This window comes from Xenopus laevis, chromosome 8L (genome assembly GCF_017654675.1).
Source record: "Xenopus laevis strain J_2021 chromosome 8L, Xenopus_laevis_v10.1, whole genome shotgun sequence".
NCBI classification, from domain to species: Eukaryota; Metazoa; Chordata; class Amphibia; order Anura; family Pipidae; genus Xenopus; species Xenopus laevis.
This window is the reverse complement of record NC_054385.1, coordinates 77,637,107-77,657,622: the sequence shown is the minus strand read 5'-3', so window position 1 is coordinate 77,657,622 and position 20,516 is coordinate 77,637,107. Positions and strand designations below refer to the sequence as shown.

Below are 20,516 nucleotides of genomic sequence, written 5' to 3'. Positions count from 1 at the left end.
TGTTAGGGGGACAATAGTAGGACTGTAACATGTGAGCACACGGAAATAAGTTATTATTTGAAAGTCTAGAAAGGGCATTGTAGCTACGGAAGCCTAAGAGGTTTAGCAACATGAGCGTGAGAAGGGAATATGTCCTTCTGAACCAATTCACGCTAAATGTTTTCCGATATCAGGTAATTGTTGTTGCCCCGTAGTAACAGTATCTTACAGGCAGCTTATTGCTACCCCCGTCTTCTCTCTTCTATGGACTTTATGGTGTGTTATGTAAAAATAGCTCTATGTTTTTCTTTATTAATGGATTCCAGCCCATAGATCATTATTGGTACAGCTTACATTGCAGAGAGCTGATCAATGATTTTGCAATTCCAGCAGAGCTTTTATGTGTCTTGAGCTAAAACCCACCTATGACAGATTAAAAAACTATGGCTGTTAGGGATTCCTAAGCATCTTAAAGGAACAGTTACATCAAAAAATTTAAGTGTTTAAAGTTAAATATGATGTAGTGTTGCCCAGCACTGGTAAAAGTGCTGTGTTTGTTTCAGAAACACTATTTAAATAAGCTGCTGTGTAGAAATGTGGGGGGAGGGGGGCATTCAAAGAAGAAAACTGATAAGCTGTGTAGAACATAATGGTGTTCTCTGTTATCCACTATTTAGCCTGTGCCATATAGCCTTTTTTTCAGTTTCCGTCATTGCTACTCAGCAGCTTGTTTATATGAACTATAGTAGTGTTTCTGAAGCAACAGTGCAGGGCAACAGTACATATTTTAATTACTTTCATTTTTTGGTGTTACTATTTCTTTAATGACTATATTGGTAGTCAGACTGCAGTCAGATAATTTAGTATATCCCTTACCCCTAGTGTTGATTTGACTAGTGCTTGGCAATTTGCAGCACAAGCTATATGTGTTCTCCTAAGGTAGAAATTCTCTTGTCTAGAGGCACTCATTTACATATTAACATTGATCTTCACTAAAGGCTTTACAGACAATATCATCCCACTTCTGTACAGTCTCTGGTATATCTAAATGTGGTCATGTGCTGTAAGTATTTAAGATTATGCAAAAATTACTATATAAGGCAAATACCTGCATGCATTTAAAAAAAAAACAAAAAAAACATTGTTTGCTTAAACATGTATATTTTGATGCACCCATCTTTCTTTCAATTAAAACTATGCCAACATCTACCTCTGAGGACTTTCTTGTATACTTAAAGGAAATGTAACATTACAAAAATTAAAGTGTTTTCATTAAAGTAAAAAAAATACAGAGCAGTGTTGCCCTGCACTGGTAAAACTGCTGTGTTTGCTTCAGAAACACTACTATTGTTTATATAAATAAGCTGCTGTGTAGCAATGGGGGCAGCCATTCAAAGGAGAAAAGGCTCAGGTTACACAGCAGATAGCAGATGAGATCTGTAGAACATAATGGTGTTATCTGTTATCCACTATTTAACCTGTGCCATATAGCCTTTTTTCAATTTCCGCCATTGCTCCACAGCAGCTTGTTTATAGGAACTATAATATTTTTTCTAAAGCAAACAGAATAGGGGAAGGCCAACATTACATAACATTTTCATTACTTTAAAACACTTTACTGTTCCTTTAACTACTGGGAAGTCCTTTATTAGAGAGAAGGCACTTTCCCTCCTGTATTGATATAGACAATCTTTGTCACTAATCTTAAAGTTTATTTAAAATGGAGGTGCAAAGGTGTGTAGAGGGGTTAAATGCAATTTGTATTCCATGAACACTCCATTCCACAACAATATTGGCTGCAAACGCAAAAATTAAATTTAAAAAATCTTGATATCGAAATTAATTTCTTGGAAAAGCCTGGATAAGTCCTATGAGTGTGGAATATTTTTTGCCTGTACATTTTGTGGACTGCACCCAGGCCAGAGCTATATGCATGTGCCTTAATTTACTCTGAAAGTAATTGTAAAGTACATTCCAACCAAATAATTCCCACCATCTCTATGTTTTTCTTTTATATATATATATATATATATATATATATATATATATATATATATATATATATATATAAACCTCCTATACATACTATCCGTATCACAGCTCTCTGAAAATGAATTTCCTTTCTCAATTGATTCAGCTCCAAGCCTGTTAAGCTTGACTTCAAAATTACTGCCTCTGCGCTGATACTTGGAGAGTCACATTCAGATACAGCTTCTCATCTTTTTGGGAAATTTAAGAGCAGGCATGTCTAAAGTCTAGCACCGCGGGCCAATTGCGGCCCATTTTCAAATTTACACCGCAGCCTCCGTCATGAAATTAAAAGTAATATGACCCGCCAGCACAGCTCAATGAGAAATTGCATAGCCGTAGCAGTAATATTTGGGCACATAGAAAAATGATCTGCCACTTGGTCTATACCGCTGCCTGTGTGCTGAAGGTGTTAGCAATAGACATGTACTGCCACGTACTAACGTGCCGCTCTCACATACTTCTTTAGAGCTGAAGGTGAAATAGATGTACTGATGTGCCATTACAGTGAACTAAAGAAATCTCACCAAATCTGGCCCTCGTTGCAAAAAGTTTGGACACCCCTGTTTAAGAGATACATAGAAATCCCCTTTTTTTCGTAACCGAAGAATGCCTCTGTGTATGTGAAAAATGAAAATGGTAGTGAGGACAGTTATCAAATAATAGGCAAAATGTGTATATGATTTTTTATTGTGTTATTTTATGAAACTAAATATTAGAGGCGAATAGATATAACGATGGTCAGGTTGCCAAACAAGCATAGACTAACTTAACCCAATGAGCCATCCCTATTGTGATCAAAATCAGAGTGAGTCACATATGTTCAGTTTCCAAGTCATCCATTGAATTCCATGGGGGCAGTTAAATGCCTTTGGCTGTGAACATACATTTCTCTACTAATTGGACTTTTCTCTATGTCTGATCGGTACTGGAATAGATCCAGCCAGATATTGATTGAAAAAGGTGATGGCCTAGTCACATTTATGAATTGGCAGTTAATCTGCCCATGTGTGGGCACCTTAAAGGCATAATTTAAGATGCTACAGCTTCATGAAGCGAAAAATGATCACAGTGACATAGCAATTTTCTATTCTTCTGCACAGCTTAATAAGTGTATTGTCGTATTTGCTGTAACACTGTGTAACCTATGTATGTCAGTGTTTTCTTAATTTGATAGCATGGAATTGTATTGAATGTTTTGAAACTAAAAAATGAAATAAAAAAAAAATCAATATTTTGTTTAGAAACAATGAAAAGACACACTTTGCCAGGATCCATTCAGAAGCATTTCAAACTAGAGTAAAAAACTTGGTATGTATGTGTTTCTTAATATTAATCTTTTTGTGTAATTGCTTTGTAATTATTAGAAAGTGAAAATGGTACAGTAATGGGACCTGTTTTACAGAATGTTTAGGACCTGGCATTTTCCGGATAAGGAGATCTGATATCCCTATCTTGATTAAGGCATATATAGCACTCTTCTTGGTGTCATTTATGAACTATTGCTTTAAAACATAATCTACAAAGAAATGCCACCTCAGTATTTGTATTACTTGAAATGTGCCTTCCGTATCTCTTTGAGGCATATTTACTGAAGTGACATTTAAGATTTGCAGTATTTACACCAAAAATAAAAATTTTCCACTTTACTAAAAGGTGGGTACCGCAAGATTTGGCAAATTAATGTTTTCATTGGTGAAAATTCTCTTTGCATTGACCACTTTTGCGTTTCATTATGTCACCTCTTTCATGCTAAAATATAACAATTATTGAAATTCATTATTACTTGTTTATTGTGGCTGGTTTGTTAGCTGCTTTTGGATATATGTATAATACTTTCTTGATCAGATATCTTTCTACATTTATGAGGAGAAGCTGAGCCATGAAATGCCTGAAAATTATTTTTACATTTCTGCAGATGTAACTTCCATGTTTATACATTCTTTTTACTAATTCTTCTTACTAATATCATATACGTCTATAATTCAGGTGTTATATAATATTTCTTTTTATAAAGATATCAGCTACAGATGAACCTGACACACTATACAAGAAAATAGAAGTGCTGGCAAAAAAAAAAAAAACTGTTCAGTTACAAATACTTTGCTGTCCTTGCTGCCAAAGAACTTGGGATTAATGTGGAAAAAGTGTAAGTGTAAAACTTGAGGGTGTGGCTTTCATTATTTCATTATGCAAGTGTGTACCTGTTTTTACATTTGCCACAAAGTTATGCATTTGTCAGTATAATAAATGTATTCCCTTGTTGTTGGCTGTTAAAGGAGAAGGAAAGCTAGCAAAGCAGTTTATTTTCAATAGATTAGCCACAATAGTACAAGCTATAACACTATTTATTCTGTAGAATGCTTTACCATACCTGAGTAAACAGCTCTAGAAGCTCTCTCTGTTTGTTTAGGATAGTAGCTGCCATATTTTCTTGGTGTGACATCAGTTCCTGCCTGAGTTTCCCTGCTCACTCATAGCACTCAGATTACAGCAGGGAGGGAAGGAGGGAGTGGGAGAGGAACAAACTGAGCATGCTCAAGCCCTAGCCCTGGAGGTTTAAGATGAAAACAGGAAGTCTGATACAGAAGCCCATGTGTACACAATAGAAGGAAAGAAATGCTGTGTTTCTTTTGACAGAGAACTTAGAGCAGCTTTACTTTGAGGGTTTACTGGTGTATTTATATAGACCTTTCTGATGAAACTTACTTAATTTTAGCTTTTCCTTCTCCTTTAAAAACCTAAGTTGGTGGGGCAGAGGTATTAATGTAGGTGCTAAATTGGGACCACCTCTTTACTTTTTGTAGTAGATCCATCAAATGTAACTGCTGATCGGTTGCTGTTGGTACCTGTACGTTTACAATTTACAACCTATGTTAGTAAATCAGCCACACAAAAAGAAATATTTCTCCATAAAAAAACTATTAGTATATGGAGAGAACTTATATGAAGAGCCAAAGGGGTTTTGTTTTGTGGTGTTTATTTTTATAATATATTTCTGCAACTCCCCTTACAGACCAGCAGTAATTTAAAGGGGTGGCTTTTCCACAAGATGGGGTGACATGAGGTTAAAAAATACCAGTTGTTGCCATGTTTATACATTTAAGGCATACAAAGGTAAAAATATGTTGTGTAGGTGTCTTTTCATTTACTTTTTCAGTCAGGGAAAAGGCCTTTGCTCAGTGGGATTATCCACTAGGGATGGCTCATTAATTTCATGAATATGGAAGCAGAGCTGACCGGCACTCAAAACGGATCCACAAGACCAAAGGAATTCAGTTAAAGAATAATTTTATATGTAGAAAAGTTAAAAATATATCAGCATCTCTATATACCCTACGCGTTTTTCACTTAGTAAGAGCCCATGACTAAGTGCCATTAGGGGTGCGAAACGCGTAGAGTATATGGAGATGCTGATATATTTTTAACTTTTCTACAAATAAAATTATTCTTTAACTGAATTCCTTTGGTTCTGTGGATCCGTTTTGAGTGCTGGTCAGCTCTGCTTCTATATTCGTTGCTGAACCACTCCCTAAAGCTGGGGGGCTGGTGCACCCGGACCACTTTCACTGTTCAGTAAGTCACTTTATATCTCATTCTGGAGCACTATGTTCTCTTTCAACTATTTAAATCATTAATATCATGCCCTTGGTGTTTGGTTTTTGTCCTAATATGCTCTCTCTGTAACAGACTATTACTTCTGAAGGAAGCATAATAGCTTCTTCTTGTGTTTGTACTTGTTTTTAGTCTCTTTACTTTTAAACTGGGCTAATGAAAAGTTTTGTAGTGGCCTTTTTTCCCTTGTGAAGTTCAATGATAGTCTATGACAATTACTGATTCTAAATTTTTCTCCTCCTCATGTTGGCCTGTTTACTGGTAATAAAGATATAATGCCAAAATGTAAAATTCCACCATTGCTTTTGAAATTGCATACTTTTTGGAGCTAAACTATGAAAATGAAAAGTCAGGTCACTGCGTTAACTGAAAGACCAAATACAAAGGAGAGAAAGTACCAGCAGACAGGCATCATCATTGACAGATAATGTGTTGTATAGTGTAACACAATGATAGACAGGAAAACATAATTATACATCTAATTCTATAACCTGGATATACCCATTCTCAGTATAACTATAGAAAATGTTTTAACCTATTGGTTAATTTTCCTAGGAACTGACAAATGCGTGGTTATGCAGAAAAGGTACATACGACATTCAAAAGCTCATTGTGGAAAATAGCATCCGCATATTTTCACATAGTCGTCCTGATAATATATCTCGTATCTATAATATTATTATTTTCTCTCTTCTCATCTTATTCTCTTCTCTCTATCCAAATGATTTCGGAAATGAAAATTATTTGACATTTGTACACTAGGGGTCTCCCTATAACAAATTTAACAGTGTTCAGTATTCCTTAACTACAAACCCAGCCGCTTCCAACACCTGATGAATGCTGTGAAATATTAGGTTGCAGGTAACTGAAGTCATTAAAGCAGTGGTACAGACACAGTCAGAATAGCTGGATGAATGTGTCTCTCATCTTTATATGGCAGATTAGTATTTTTGAGGTTAGGATTTCATCTTTATCAAGTAATGGAAAAGGGAAGTTCAACACAGCAGGTTGCATGTCCTTGCACTTGGCAAATCTCAATGCCTGTCAGGAAGTGTCAGAAAAAACAAAACAAGCTATTGGCATCAATGCCGATGTTACTGCTTAAGGCATGTGTGTATTTTATTAATGGACAAATGAAAGGAAGGCACTAAAATGCAACTTATAGTCACAAAAAACTCACCAATATATAGTGGTGCAGGTGCTCCAGCTCCAGCACTTAGCTTAAAGGACAAGGAAAGGCAAAAAAATAAAATCCCATTTTTACTTTCTTTAATGAAAAAGAAACCTATCTCCAATATACTTCAATTAAAAAAATGTGTACCGTTTTTATAAGAAACCTGACTGTATGCAGTGAAATTCTCCCTTCATTTACTGCTGAGGATAGGAATTGTCAGATGGTCCCTAACTGCTGAGCAGGGAAACAATCTTACTTATGAACAGCAGGGGGAGCCCCACGCCTTACCAGCCATGCAGAATTCAAGCAGCTTTGTTAATGACGATCCCTAAGCAGGAAAGACCACACTGAGCATGTGCAGGGTCAGGGTCAGGCAAAAATGTTTAACAAAGTTACAAGATGACAGCCCCCTCTGGCCAACTTTGAAAGCATAAATGATTTGTTTGATTGTGGTGCAGTAAGTTCATGCTTATGTTTAGTATACAAAATACAGCATTTCTAGCCTTATTGTATTTTAGACTTTCCTTGTCCTTTAAGGGAGTAGACAAAGCACTGTGTGCATTTTACCCACAATTGAAGATGTGCTTGCTTGCTTTTATTCAAATATTCAAATTGTTGTGGAGGCAACGCAATGCAGTACAAAACAGGAGACATACACCGCATGGAAAATCGGGTTGAAACATTTGTGGTTAAGAGCCCATTGAGTCACCATTTCAGTGACAATTAGTACAGCTATTTATACTCACAACACTTCAGTTATTAGCTCACTTTACACAGCCCGGTTACTATCTTGTCTGGTACTGCTATGCCACAAGACAACTTATAGTGAATGCCTCATATTCTCCTAGGGCGTTACCTGATCCAGTTGGCAACATAGCGTTCTCATAGGCACTGCTGTTGTGTGGGGTTTACCAAAAGCTGTCCTGCAGAGAAACAAAAATCTTGCAGGTAGGTTTTGTCCCCTGTTACTCTGTAGGCGACACTACATTAAGGCGGATATATTTTTTATAAGGATATATTGATGCCCTATACAGTATTACTAAAATGCCTAATGTCTCTTCCAGCTCGATTATGATTCTGTTTTTTGAATTCCAGGTTGTCTAAAATGTATTAGGGATTTTTGTGTCTGCTCTAAATGTAATTTTCACTATTTACTGTAAGTTAAAGAATCCTTTCCCTGTGTGATTGTTTCTTTGCCAATTAGACAAGAAATGCTTGTTAGTTCAGAACTCTTGTATCACTCTCATGCTGCCTCTAGCCTCCTCTGCATTTGCTCTGCATGGCCCCAATAAATATCACATGTAGAAGAAATGATTTGTGATAATTAGGTCTCATAACCTCTTTGCTGTTCGTATTGCAAAACAAAAAAATGACTTTAAACATTGTTTCACCAAGTGTTGATAGCACAGATTAATTTGTGTACTTGCTCTGTATTAATGACTGTGCCAGAACAAAAGTTTCCACCTTTTCACAGATCATTAATACTGAACACTCTCTCATAAAATGCAGCTGCTACAAAAAAATTTGACATTTCTGTCATTATTATGTCTTCATGTTGGGATCTGTTTTTCAGAGTTTTTCTGACATGGGGTTTTCATGTAATTTGGATCACTGTATGGTAAATAAACATTACATAAACCAAGTAGGAATGCTTTGTCACCAACATGGATTTATGCAGCTGAGTTACCATCAACTACTAAATTAAAAATAAATACAATTAGTTGCTGAAAATTAGAATTACATTTGCTGAAATGAAAATGGCCTTTGGAGTCTGGATATTCGGTTTCTACATAAGAAATCCCATACGAGTATTGAATTAATTTAATAATATCCACACAACAAACCCAGTGTTTACATGTAGCTACACTAAGGCCCCAATATTCTGACAATTTATGAAATTGCCTATTTAATCCATGCCCAGTGCTGACACAGGTGTATAAGCACACAGCCACGCAATCTCAGCAAAGTCCTCATGGCATCATCATACTATGACACCTTTCCAGCAAGTCACTGTAAATTTCTGTCCTGCTCTCTATGTCATCTGTAAGTGAAGTGATCAAGGAAACATAAACAACAACAGATATTGGTGGGATTATAAAAAAAATGGAGTAAATTAGTATTGGAGTAAGAAATGTTGAAGTTTAAAGAACATCAAATTCTCATACACTCTAATGCAGTTCATCAATACAGTAGGCTTGAGTGTATCTGCACCCCATGAGAACCCAACAGGGCCCATTTACTTAGTTCGAGTGAAGGAATAGAGGAAAAAAAGTTTGAATTTCGAATGTTCGAATATGGCTACTTCGACCATCGAATGGACTACTTCGACCATCGAATGGACTACTTCGACCATCGACTATGACCTTCGACTTCGTATCGAATGATTCGAACTAAAAATTGTTTAACTATTTGACCATTCGATAGTCGAAGTACTGTCTCTTTAAAAAATTCTTCAACCACCTAGTTCGCCACCTAAAACCTACAGAGGCCAATGTTAGCCTATGGGAAAGGTCCCCATAGGCTTCCTAACAATTTCCTGATCGAAGGAATATCCTTTGATCGATGAATTTAAATCCTTCGAATCGTTCGGTTGGAAGGATTTAATCGTTTGATCGAACGATTATTCCTTCGATCGTAGGAATATCAGTAAATCCTTCGACTTCGATATTCGAAGTCGAAGGATTTTACTTCGACGGTCGAATATCGAGGGTTAATTAACCCTCGATATTCGACCCTAGGTAAATGTGCCCCAACATGTAATACATTTTACCTTTTGTGACTGATGTATTTGCAATACTGGCACTAATGGGGCAGTGCCTAGGCATACAGATTTCTCCCTCCAGCAAATGCTCACCCCCATGTGACACATGAAGCAAAATCTGGCAGCCATGCTGAAGGTGGGTGCCTTGCATAGAATGTCTGTTACTGCCTCTGCCCATGCACGGTATAGTTTCTGATATAGTAGCAGAGAAGGGGCTTCAGGATACCAGATGTTTAGGTCAGCAGTACTCTGAAATTCACTCAAGTCTGCTCTTTGAGTTATTTTTATTTTTTAGTCCCATGAACTGGGACAAAAAGTCTTGTTTTTCAAAGATTTGCATACAATTTATATGGTTAATTGTCCAGTATCTGCAGTTCCTGGACGATGTCTGTTTCTTTTTATTCAAAATAAAAATAATTATTAAAAAAAATCACTAATTTCACTATTTGCTCTTTATACGTTTGAGAAGTTGCAGAACACAGTTAAATAAATCTATAAATGAAAGGAGTTTTTAGATCGTCTTTGAATAGCGCTGTTTACATAATACTAAATGCTAATTCTAATGTGAACATTGCCTACATATCTGTGTGATAGAAAAAAAAATGTTTTGGTATGTGAGTTACTTTGTTGAACTAGGTTTCAATGCGTATAAATCAAAACCAAAAGAAACAAAGACTATTAGGAGACCTATATGCCCTGATGAGTTCCCTGTAAATATGAATCTAAGCCACCCACCACCAAGATGCTATTCCATTGATCGGCCTGGTTCATCTTTAGATGGTCCCATGCCTTGTGTAGATTTCCTGTGAGCTTTTCAGGATTGCATTTCATTATCACTTCATTATTGTAAGGCTCCTCTAGCTGATTATATTACCTCTTTTATTTGAGGCAGTTTCCCCTACTCTCTTTGATGTTCTAATTGATTTCTTCCCATGGTTTATTTTATCTTCAGCTGCTTGTATTAGAGATTAACCATTCTGGTGAAGAAACATTCTTCTATTAAATACGTAACATGCCCATTCTCTGTTAAGAAACATTATGATTCTAGTTATGCTATGGAGGGGCAGTGAAATAGTGTGATGTATACATTTTAACAAAATTACAATAGATCAGCACACATAGGTATTAACCCTTGACTTTAAATGGGGTCATAAGCAGAATGTATCCTATTGGAACAAGTTTTTGTCAAATACTCTCACAATGAAGCTTTCTACTTCGGGTATGGGACCTGTTATCCACAATGCTCAGGACCTGGGGTTTTTCCAGATAACAGACCAGACTTTTCTGATGATTTTACTTCCAATAAGGATTAATTATATCTTAGTTCAGATCAAATACAAGGTACTGTTTTATTATTACACAAAAAAGGGAAATCATTTTTAAAAAATTGGATTATATGGATAAAACAAAGTCTATAGGAGATGGCCTTTCTGTAATTCGGAGCTTTCTGGATAATGGGTTTGCCGATCCCATACCTGTATAGACAGGGTAGGTGTGAAAAATCCTAGAGGACCGTGATACCTAATTGGCTGGCAACTAGTAGAATGAGGCCCCAGTTTACAAAAACGTTACTGGCCACCACTATGCCACTATGCCACCACTATAAAATACTACAAATCCCCTAAACTCTACCTACTCCACAAAAGCACTGCACCTTGTTTGTCCTTCATGTATAGTATTTGGGAGGGGTTGTGTCTGCAATGCACTATATACATAGCTCTTGGGGATACAAAAGATACAACGTATTACTACAGTCTTCATGTTGCTAACCATTATCTCCTAAAAGGATTGCAGTGTTCTGCCCTTTAACCCCCATTAGTCTCCACCAAATATCCTGAGTAGTAGTTTGCAGCCGCTGAATTGATACAAATTTGACATTTCCACTTTATGGGCTTATATTATGGGAACTGTTTCCTTTTGTGTTATTAAGATGCAGATATTATAACTGCAGATATGACAAATACAAAGCTTTCTTTTCCACTGCAGAGATCTCGGATTCCTTTCAATTATGGACACACTGTGAACCACATTAGAAGGATGGAACCCATTACTTTAAAACTTGTGTGCCTTTTTCCTGTCTGTGACTGCCTTTACCAGTGATAGGTACATCATTTGCTTGTATGTCGTTTGCATGTAGGGGGACTTTTTTAATTCACGCAGACTAACATACCATTGTAATCCGCTTATATTCCTTGTATTGTACAACTGTATAAGCAGAGCCAACTGAATATTTATTAGAGGTGAAGGCCACTGTGTGGGTGACATATATACTAGTCAAAAATAAGCTCCCTGCCAGTACTTATCCTGACAGACGGGTATTAATTGCTATTTGGAGAATACATAGCAGCAATTAAAGAGCAAACTGTGAAATTAATTTCTTCCCCCAGCACAGCAAATAGTCTCTTTATTCTAGGCTCTTTTCAGGAAGCTTTTATATGGAGGCCACAGGTCCTAACATTTCATATTTTCTGATCGCTTGTAATTGGGCATTTCAGGCAGAGATTGATAGAGATTAAGCTTTTTTATTTTGTCTCGCTAAGCCTTTCTTTATCTGTTGGTCTGCTTCTCGCCTAGCATCTTAATAGAAAAAGCTGTGTTTTTTTTCCAGAGAACTCTGGATTCCACATGCCCCCTTAGAATAATAGAAAGTGGTTAACATTTCTGTAGTATTCAGCTCACAGCCTGCAAACGCATAAAGGAACATTGCAGTTACAGTAGGATTCTTTTCACATTATATATATTTATACACTGTGAAAGCATTAAATATGTGAGTGAGCCAAGCACATAGACATTGTATTTTGAAGATGTACAGCATATACAGTTATATGATCCGTTATCCGGAAACCCGTTATCAAGAAAGCTATGAATTACGGAAAGACCAGCTTCCATAGACATAATTTTATCCAAATAATCCAGATTTTTTAAAATGATTTCCTTTTTTATGTAATAATAAAACAGTAGCTTGTACCAATTAATAATTAATCCTTATTGGAAGCAAAGCCTGCCTTCTATTGGGTTTATTTAATGTTTACATGATTTTCTAGTAGACTTAAGGTATGAATGTCCAAATTACTGAAAGATCCATTATCTGGAAAACCCCAGGGTCCTGGGGCATTCTGGATAAAAGGTCCCATACCTGTAAAATAATGCATATATAAAAAGAGATATTACAGAAACAGAGAAAGAAATTATTTATTTATTATTGATGCTAAAACAACAAAAATAACATTTGGCAATGCAGTTACATTTACAGCAAATTGATTGGTGACAAAGTAATTAGCAGATATATACAATTAAAAGCATGCATTTTTTTATGACATTCAGTTAGGCAGGCATAGTTTTTTAAGTCACAAATTATGACCATTCGTGTACATGATAAATAGCGAGGGCATCAAGGGCTCCTCTTCTTTTTTTTTTTTTTTTGAACATGTTCTTATTTAAGTTTATCACATAACAAATTATATTTTGATGGTAAATTTCAGTTTTGAAATTGGATCTTTAAACAATGTATATCAATATATTAAACGTTCAAGGGGGGCCTCTTCTAATGCAGAATCGGTGGGTCATTCAACAAGGACCTAGTTTCAAAATATGTGATGTACTAGAAACACTGCAAAATTGATTGCCCTTTGTTTTTGTCTAGTGTATCAACAAAAATCCTCCCTACCTCAAAAAAGAGTTCTTTGTGTCTTTCCTTTTGGAACGAAGCTTCTAAGCAAGTCTCTAATGGATTTAAACATACTCATAATAAAAAGTGCTCAGGCAAATTTTAGAAGAATACACAATAGATAGTTAATGTGCCATCAGTGATATCCAATGTTAACATAAAGGGGCCTATTTATTTAACCTCAAATTTTTTAGTCGAGTTTTAAAAGGGGAAAACTCAAATTTTTACAGGAAAAAAAACCTCGAATTTTAGAGATTTATAATACCCCAAAGCTGCTAAAAATCTGAAAATATTCCAGCTAAAATCTGTCAAGGTCATGTAGAAATCAATGGCAGATATCCCTGTTTCTTGACACCGTGATTTCGAACGGTAATCCAAAAAAGTGGTTTTTCCAGCGAAAACTCGAAAAAATCAAGTAATTCGGGTGTCAAATCTGAGAAAGTCATACGATTTGAATTTTTGTTAAATTTTATTGAATTTTTCCCACACTGACTTTTTCAAGATGATTATTTGATAAATGAGTTCAATTCGTGGATGGAAATTAGGTCGACTTTGTTTTAATAAGAAAATTAGATAAATTTGAGTTTTAATAAATACCCCCCGAAGTGTAAAAGAATACTTTTGCAAAAACATATGTGAATAGTGGTATAGGGGAATGCTGCCCCCTAAGAAAACAGTTACTTGTTATTGGTATATATATTGCATATGGGATGGCTGAATGCGCCTTGAAAATTCAGTATCTATGTCTTTGCTGTCTGTTTAATAACAAGAGTCAGACATGCTGAAATCCTCTAATAGCTGCTCTGATAAGTTTGACAGAAATGCTTTACAAAACAATTGTTCTATGATTCTTCCTTATGGGAGTACAACACGCCTATTGCAACTAATCCTGTAATTACTTCTGCCTGTCAGAATGAAGATCATTCTGCTTAAATATCTGGAAAAGTACACGTTTCAAAATCGATTATATTATTAAGCATCATTTCATATTCTTAGCTTAGCTTAATTAAAATGTTATCTTCATATAAAATTGACATCACCCTGTCATTATCAAAAATGTAGAGTACACAAAATTAAATGTGTACCACTGAGAACAGTTTCCACATCTGACATTTATTAGCTTGTTGTGAATATATTAAGTATTATGATGTAAAATCGCTGATTAATATTGTGCTGCAACTTCAAAAACTCACCCTGGGAACCAAATACTTTCTACCTGCAACAAAACTATAAGCAAGTATCAATATAACTTGTAATAAAATACACACAGTAAGCAGTGACCCATAGCAACCAATGAAGTGTTTGTTTTTAAAGATGTCATTAGTAAATGCTACCTGTTGACTGGTTGCTAAAGGCTTTACATCTGTAGCAAATTTAATTACATGACCCAATTGGTCTTTTATGGTGAAGGCAATGATGGGGTAGCCTAAATGTCATGATAATTAAATTGCTAACACTGTGATGCACCCAGCACTTCTTGTGAGCTTTCCATTGCTGTTGTTTCTGAGCCAAAATCTGAATTGGTTGTACAATTCATTGTTGCAACTTTTTGCTGCTCCATTTTGGTTACAATTTTGTAATACAAATTCTTGAGGGATATTTATCAAACTGGCAGACAAAAATATCCACAAATGAATAGCATTTTTGCCATTGTTGAGAATAGAAAGTGAAGAAATACTTGCTGTTTCCATTAATTCTCATATGCTACAGCTTTAGCTACTCCGTAGATTCCATTCCAGTTCTTTTAAATCAGGCACATTAAATCCACACTATGTATAGCTAAATGGTGGACAATGTATACATATTCTGCAGACCACAGTGGAATTTGTGGAGGGCAACAGGCACACCTGCCTATGGCACAACCATATTGAGAAAATGAAAGGTCAGAATTGATTCAAAGGGCACCAATCCTAACTAAAATCATTTACTAAGTAACAACACTATGGCTATGAAGATTTTCATTCATCCAGGTCAAGGTATATCTAATATAAGTAATTTAAAAAAATTCAAGAAATTCAATTTTTAAACAGTTAGAATTGTTTGTATAATGTAAATCATCAGCTCACTATACCTTCTGCAAGATCTCCCCTATCTCCACTGCAGTTCTAGCTGAGGCAGGCATCTTGGATTTCACTGGCTCCTCCTACCTATATCTTCCCAGCCAACTGCAGCTCTGAAATCTCGCACATGCTCAGTTGAAATTCCTTGGTTGCCTAGCAACCCTTCTAAGCTATTTTCAAATCAGCCAAACGTCTGTATAAGCTGCTGTTCAGTAGTGCTGCCACCTTCTGGAAGTTAGTGTGTGCTCTTCATTTGCATAATGACATCACCAACAGGGGATACTAAAAGTTTACTAAAGCTAGGCATTCTGGGTAGAATACTCAGGGCTGTGCTACAATCTGAGCTCAGTGAACTCATTTGCATGTTAGTGTCATAGTATGGACTCCCTCAGTGAAAGAACCCATTTAACAAAATAAAGGATTTTTTAAAAACTGCTGTTTTTTTTTTTTAAAAACAAAACAATATATATGTAGTTTGGTTAAATCTGTTTAGGTTGTTAATATGTGCTTGATTTTGGCTGTGATAGGTGCTCTTTAAACCCAATTAACTACCACACTTCCATACACACTCATAAAAAATGTCTACTGCTGCATTCATGACCTTAAATATCACTCCTCTGGTTTGCCATATGTTATGCATGTGCTATGGTTGGGTGAAGGCAGATTGCTGTACTTGCCTTGGGTGCCAAAGCTCCTTGGCCTGGCAATGCTCTGTAGGCATGTAGTATACTGTATGTCTAAACCAAAAGCATTTAAGCATAAAACATAACCGATCATTGTAGAATAACTCACCAAAGAAGACTAGTGGCCCAGGTGCTCCTGTCCTAGGCCCTCAGCTCAAGGGAGAGAACAATCCGTGTGCAGACAAACAAATGTTGGTGCAAGGCACATATACATCAGTCCAAAAATTGATAGATAAAAATAGAAAACCTTTATTTATACAAACAACTGTAGCCCAACACAATTCATGTCACTGAGACACTGAATCATAGGCTTGGATACTTACAACAAGTTTGTTTGTATAAATAAAGTTTGTTTGTATAAACAAACAGCTATAACACGCATGTGTAGTCGTAAACAGAGTAGAGTACAAAAGCACTGATTTGACAAGTGTCAACCAGGACTAGTATTGATGACCTTTTGCCCACAAGTGTAAGGGCATAAACCTATGAAGCAGTTTGGGCACACATCCGAAATAGTTTGTTTAGTTATAATCAAGTATTGCTTTATTACTTTAATTCACAGAGAATAAAAACATTATTTGCTTGCTAGGACATTATGCGAAATTGTAATGCCAATCGGCTTTCTGGGTAACAGGTCCCTGGATAATAGATACCATAACCATGTCACTAAAAGTAATCATTTGAACCTATCTTTTTCTGCTTTTATATGATATATTGTTTGTACTATTTATTTTTCCATTTGCCACCTATTGCTAAAACATGGCTTTCTTTCTTGTTTAGGAGATTATATGCTGAGTAAAATGCTCAAATGCTTTGCTTATGTATTCACAGAATGCTTTGGATAGGAAATGAGGGATAATTACCTCTTCACAGCAAGAACCTGACAGCCTCTTTTTACGTCAAATCCATGGCACTTCAGTGCCAGACCGGTACATGGCATGACTCATACACCCCTACAATAAGTGCACTGTGAAAGTTTAATGTCTGGATACCTTTTATAGAGCACTAGAAAGAGTTTGTTCACTGTTAGTGCTGTGAAATCATTAGGACTTCAAGCAATACTGCTGTGTAAAAAGGTGAAGGCTTTTGGAGAGTTATTATGGTTTCATAGAAGGTTTGCAATTTGTAAATGTTCTTACTTTGTCTTTGAAATCATTTTATGTTAAAATACTTTTTTTGCCTGAAATATTCAGAGCTGGAAATGGGCTTTTCCAGGTTTTTGAAAAAAAATGAAAAAATTGGATTGATTTCCTCAAGTGCACTAGTAATCTGATCTGGGGTATTTCATCTTTAAAAATTACTTTTAGCATGATGTAGCCAGTGATATTCTGGGACAATATGCATTTGGTCTTAAGTTTATTCTGGGCTTTGCATTATTTAGCTCTTTGTTAAGCAACACTTTATCTTGAAACTTTAACCACTATTTAATTGCTTGGGTCCAGTGTATGCTAGCATTGTAAGACTCTGCTGCGGCTTGAACCAGTACCTTCTGCTTGTTGGCTGTGCACCTTAACCACTGGGCCGGTAAAACAGCTAGCATGTGCTCATCTCCCTTACACCTATTTCCCTGGCTGTGTTGTATTACTGCAGCAGCCTTATTGGTTGGGTGGGTCAGCCAATCAGGGCTGGCTCTGCCCTATATTAGCCCAGTTTTTCCTCACAGCTAGGGTCAGAGCATTGGCCTGTGTACTTAAGCACTGCATGACCCTAACTCTTCTGTTCCTTGCTCTGGCTGATGTTCCTGCTCTAGTCCTGCATCCTGACCTGTTCTTTTTCCTACTCCTGGTTGACTCTTGTTCCTACTCTAGTTCTGTTCATGTTTCCTGCATTTAGTTCTGTTCCATTCCGGTCCTTTTCCCTTTCTCTTCACTCGCACCTTCCTTTCCTGCTAAACCTATTCCTGATTTTTTGTCTGCTCCACTCTGTTCAGTCACAGATTATTATTTACAGGAAACCAGAAGTACAATTTTAAAGATGGTGGCAACAAAGGATAAGCAGAACAACAAAGCTGACGTGTATTAAGTTAGTATTATTAAGGGGTGTTGTACTAGCATTTGAGGAGGATGAAAACCTTCCCCTCTCCTTCAAAATATGATGGTAATTTAAGGTGATAAGAGTGATCTCTATATGTGCATATAATTTACCATGCTTCTTTTGCTGTGCACTTTTACTTTTCTGTTGTAGGCATGTGGGCCAAAGCCTACAACTACTCCTTTCTAGCAGGCAAATACTTCATCAGGAGATAAAAAAAAACAAACGGCAGTTAAACGTATACGGTTTACACATTTACAAGGTTTCAGTAAAAATTCTCTAAAATTCAATAAAAATGTAATATGTAAAAAAAAAAAAACAACAAAATAGGCAGTTGATGATGCGAGTGGGTTGTATAGTTCTTTGTAATGGAAACTCCTTTTTTTAATGCAAGATTTGTTTTTTCCCAAACAACTTTGTACTAGACAACTAAGTTACTATAGAGTAACAGAGTAAAAAATCACTGGTTGCTGAAGAATGGTATTTATGCATATTAAAGTTTTAAAATATGACTATAATGTTAGGAAAGGTGGGCAAGCTTTGGGTTACAAGTGGGCAGCTATTGTACAAATTACATCAACATTCCTTTTAGCACTTCTCCTCCTCCCTTTCCCTTCTTAGCTCAATTTCTTTAGCTTCTAGCTCTCCATTATAATGCAGTGGTGAGTCTTTCATTCAAACCTATTTATAGCAAACATTCCATTGCATTAGCGATTGACAAAATGAGAAAAACAAGGGGGAGTGATTTTCAGGCATATTTTCATAAGGTGACGAGAACAAGGCTATAGCAAAGGCAGCAAAGGAGGTCATTAAAAAAAGATGTCTGTGTTACCATCTAAGTAGGAGGAAAGCCACTGGTATATTGGTGCTGTGAAACACTAGTCTGACTCTAGTTCTATGGTAAATTTCTAGAGAGCTGAGAAGGTAGTGCTCTGTGGACTGCTATAATGGAAAAAAAAATAAAAAAGGTCACATCCAATTGTTGCATATATTTTTATACAGAATCACAAACAAGTCTATGCATGTAGCTGTATAACTGAATATACATACAGGCGGTGCTCCTGTTGCTTATAGAAAGACTGCAATAGAAGAGCTCCAATAAGATATTATCCAAATAGAGCTTCTTATTAAGATCTCAGCAAATGGTATATCACCACATACAACCAATTTTAGTTTTACTGTATATTTAATGTGGAGACGTCATGTTTTGTTTATACATGCTGAATATGCATGCATAGTTTATATATATAACTTTTTTTTTTTTTTTTTTTTCAAATTACCAGTATTCACTAGTGATTTGTTTGCTTGCTGACAACTGTTTGGAGAATCTGTGCATGGTTCATTGAGTGCTGAATCTGTGCAAGAGAACATTACTCTCAGGGGCAGCAAAATTGGATTTAAGCAGACGTTTATCTTTACTCTGCAGTTTGGGAATTCCAAACAAGGAAATAAAAATCAACAATAGGAAGAACTTATGTTTCTCATTCTGTCAAACAGCATGGTCAGACTGATAGCATACAGTGTAGTACTTAGAAAACCATTTTCAGTCCTCTAACAGAGTAGTAAAATGGAGAATCGACTAATGTAAAATCGTCTGGGAAACAGGATTTGATGTTCTCTTTTGCACTGGTTACTATAATAAAATTTGTGTATGGTTCAAAAATGGTAATTTTAATCAATTTTTAAGGAAATCAAAGTTACAAAGCTGGACACAAAAAATTAACAGAACATTATTTCCCCCTGAAAATGTGATTTAAATTTGGTTTAAACGGCATAGCATCTATTATTTGCATAAATATGCAGAAGTATTTCAAAGCAGAAATTATCCATATAGTGCAATATGGGGTGCTTATTCTGCAAATGAAACAATCTATTGTAGACAACTGTGATTTGATCTTAATTATTATATAAAAGCTTTGTCATAATCAAAATTTATTTTCCATGATTGTTTTGCCTTAAGCAAGAGTACTAATTAGTTAAATTCTAAAATAGTTTGTTCAATGTAATAGGTGTGCTTAGAATGTTAGTTCTTCCTTAATTTGAAAGGCCTTTAATAACACTGTCTTGATCCACTCTATGGGGCTACACTCTAACATTTGAGGTGTGAACAGGTGAACAATGTGGACGCTCTCAGCCTGGGTCTGAAGTGTGAACAGTACAGGGCTTTAGGGTTGTGAACGATAGAGGAGTTACAGGTGAATGCAGGACTTTAAAGTCTGAAATTAAGGTGTAAACAATGCAGGGGCCAATTAATCTCTGTAGTGATATCTTTTAAAATTTACACTAGGAAAGCAGTCGCAGCAGGCAGGCTTTCATGTAGGGGGCCATTCATGGGGGGTCATAGACCGCCAGTTGGTCAGCACTGAGGATGTAGTATTACACCCCTATAAACAGATGCCTACAACCTTGGTGCCTGTGATTAAAGGGGACCTATCACCCAGACATTAAAAAACTGTATTCAAAAAGTCCTTTTTAAATTTATCATGAAACCCAAATTCTTTTTTTATTTAAAAATCCA

At 36.1% G+C, this 20,516-nt stretch overlaps 1 long non-coding RNA gene across 3 annotated transcripts; it reads left to right on the top strand.

The window, feature by feature from the left end:
- Window positions 1-46: 46 nt before the first annotated feature.
- Window positions 47-19,653, top strand: LOC108698709. 3 transcript variants are annotated; one of them, XR_001932700.2, is made up of 5 exons: window positions 47-173; window positions 3,252-3,318; window positions 4,025-4,156; window positions 7,645-7,744; window positions 16,799-19,653. It is a non-coding gene; the product is annotated as an uncharacterized LOC108698709 (long non-coding RNA). The 3 variants fall into 3 exon arrangements; XR_001932701.2 differs by lacking the exon at window positions 7,645-7,744; XR_001932699.2 differs by lacking the exon at window positions 16,799-19,653 and having other exon boundaries at window positions 7,645-9,140.
- The last annotated feature ends 863 nt before the right edge of the window (window positions 19,654-20,516 follow it).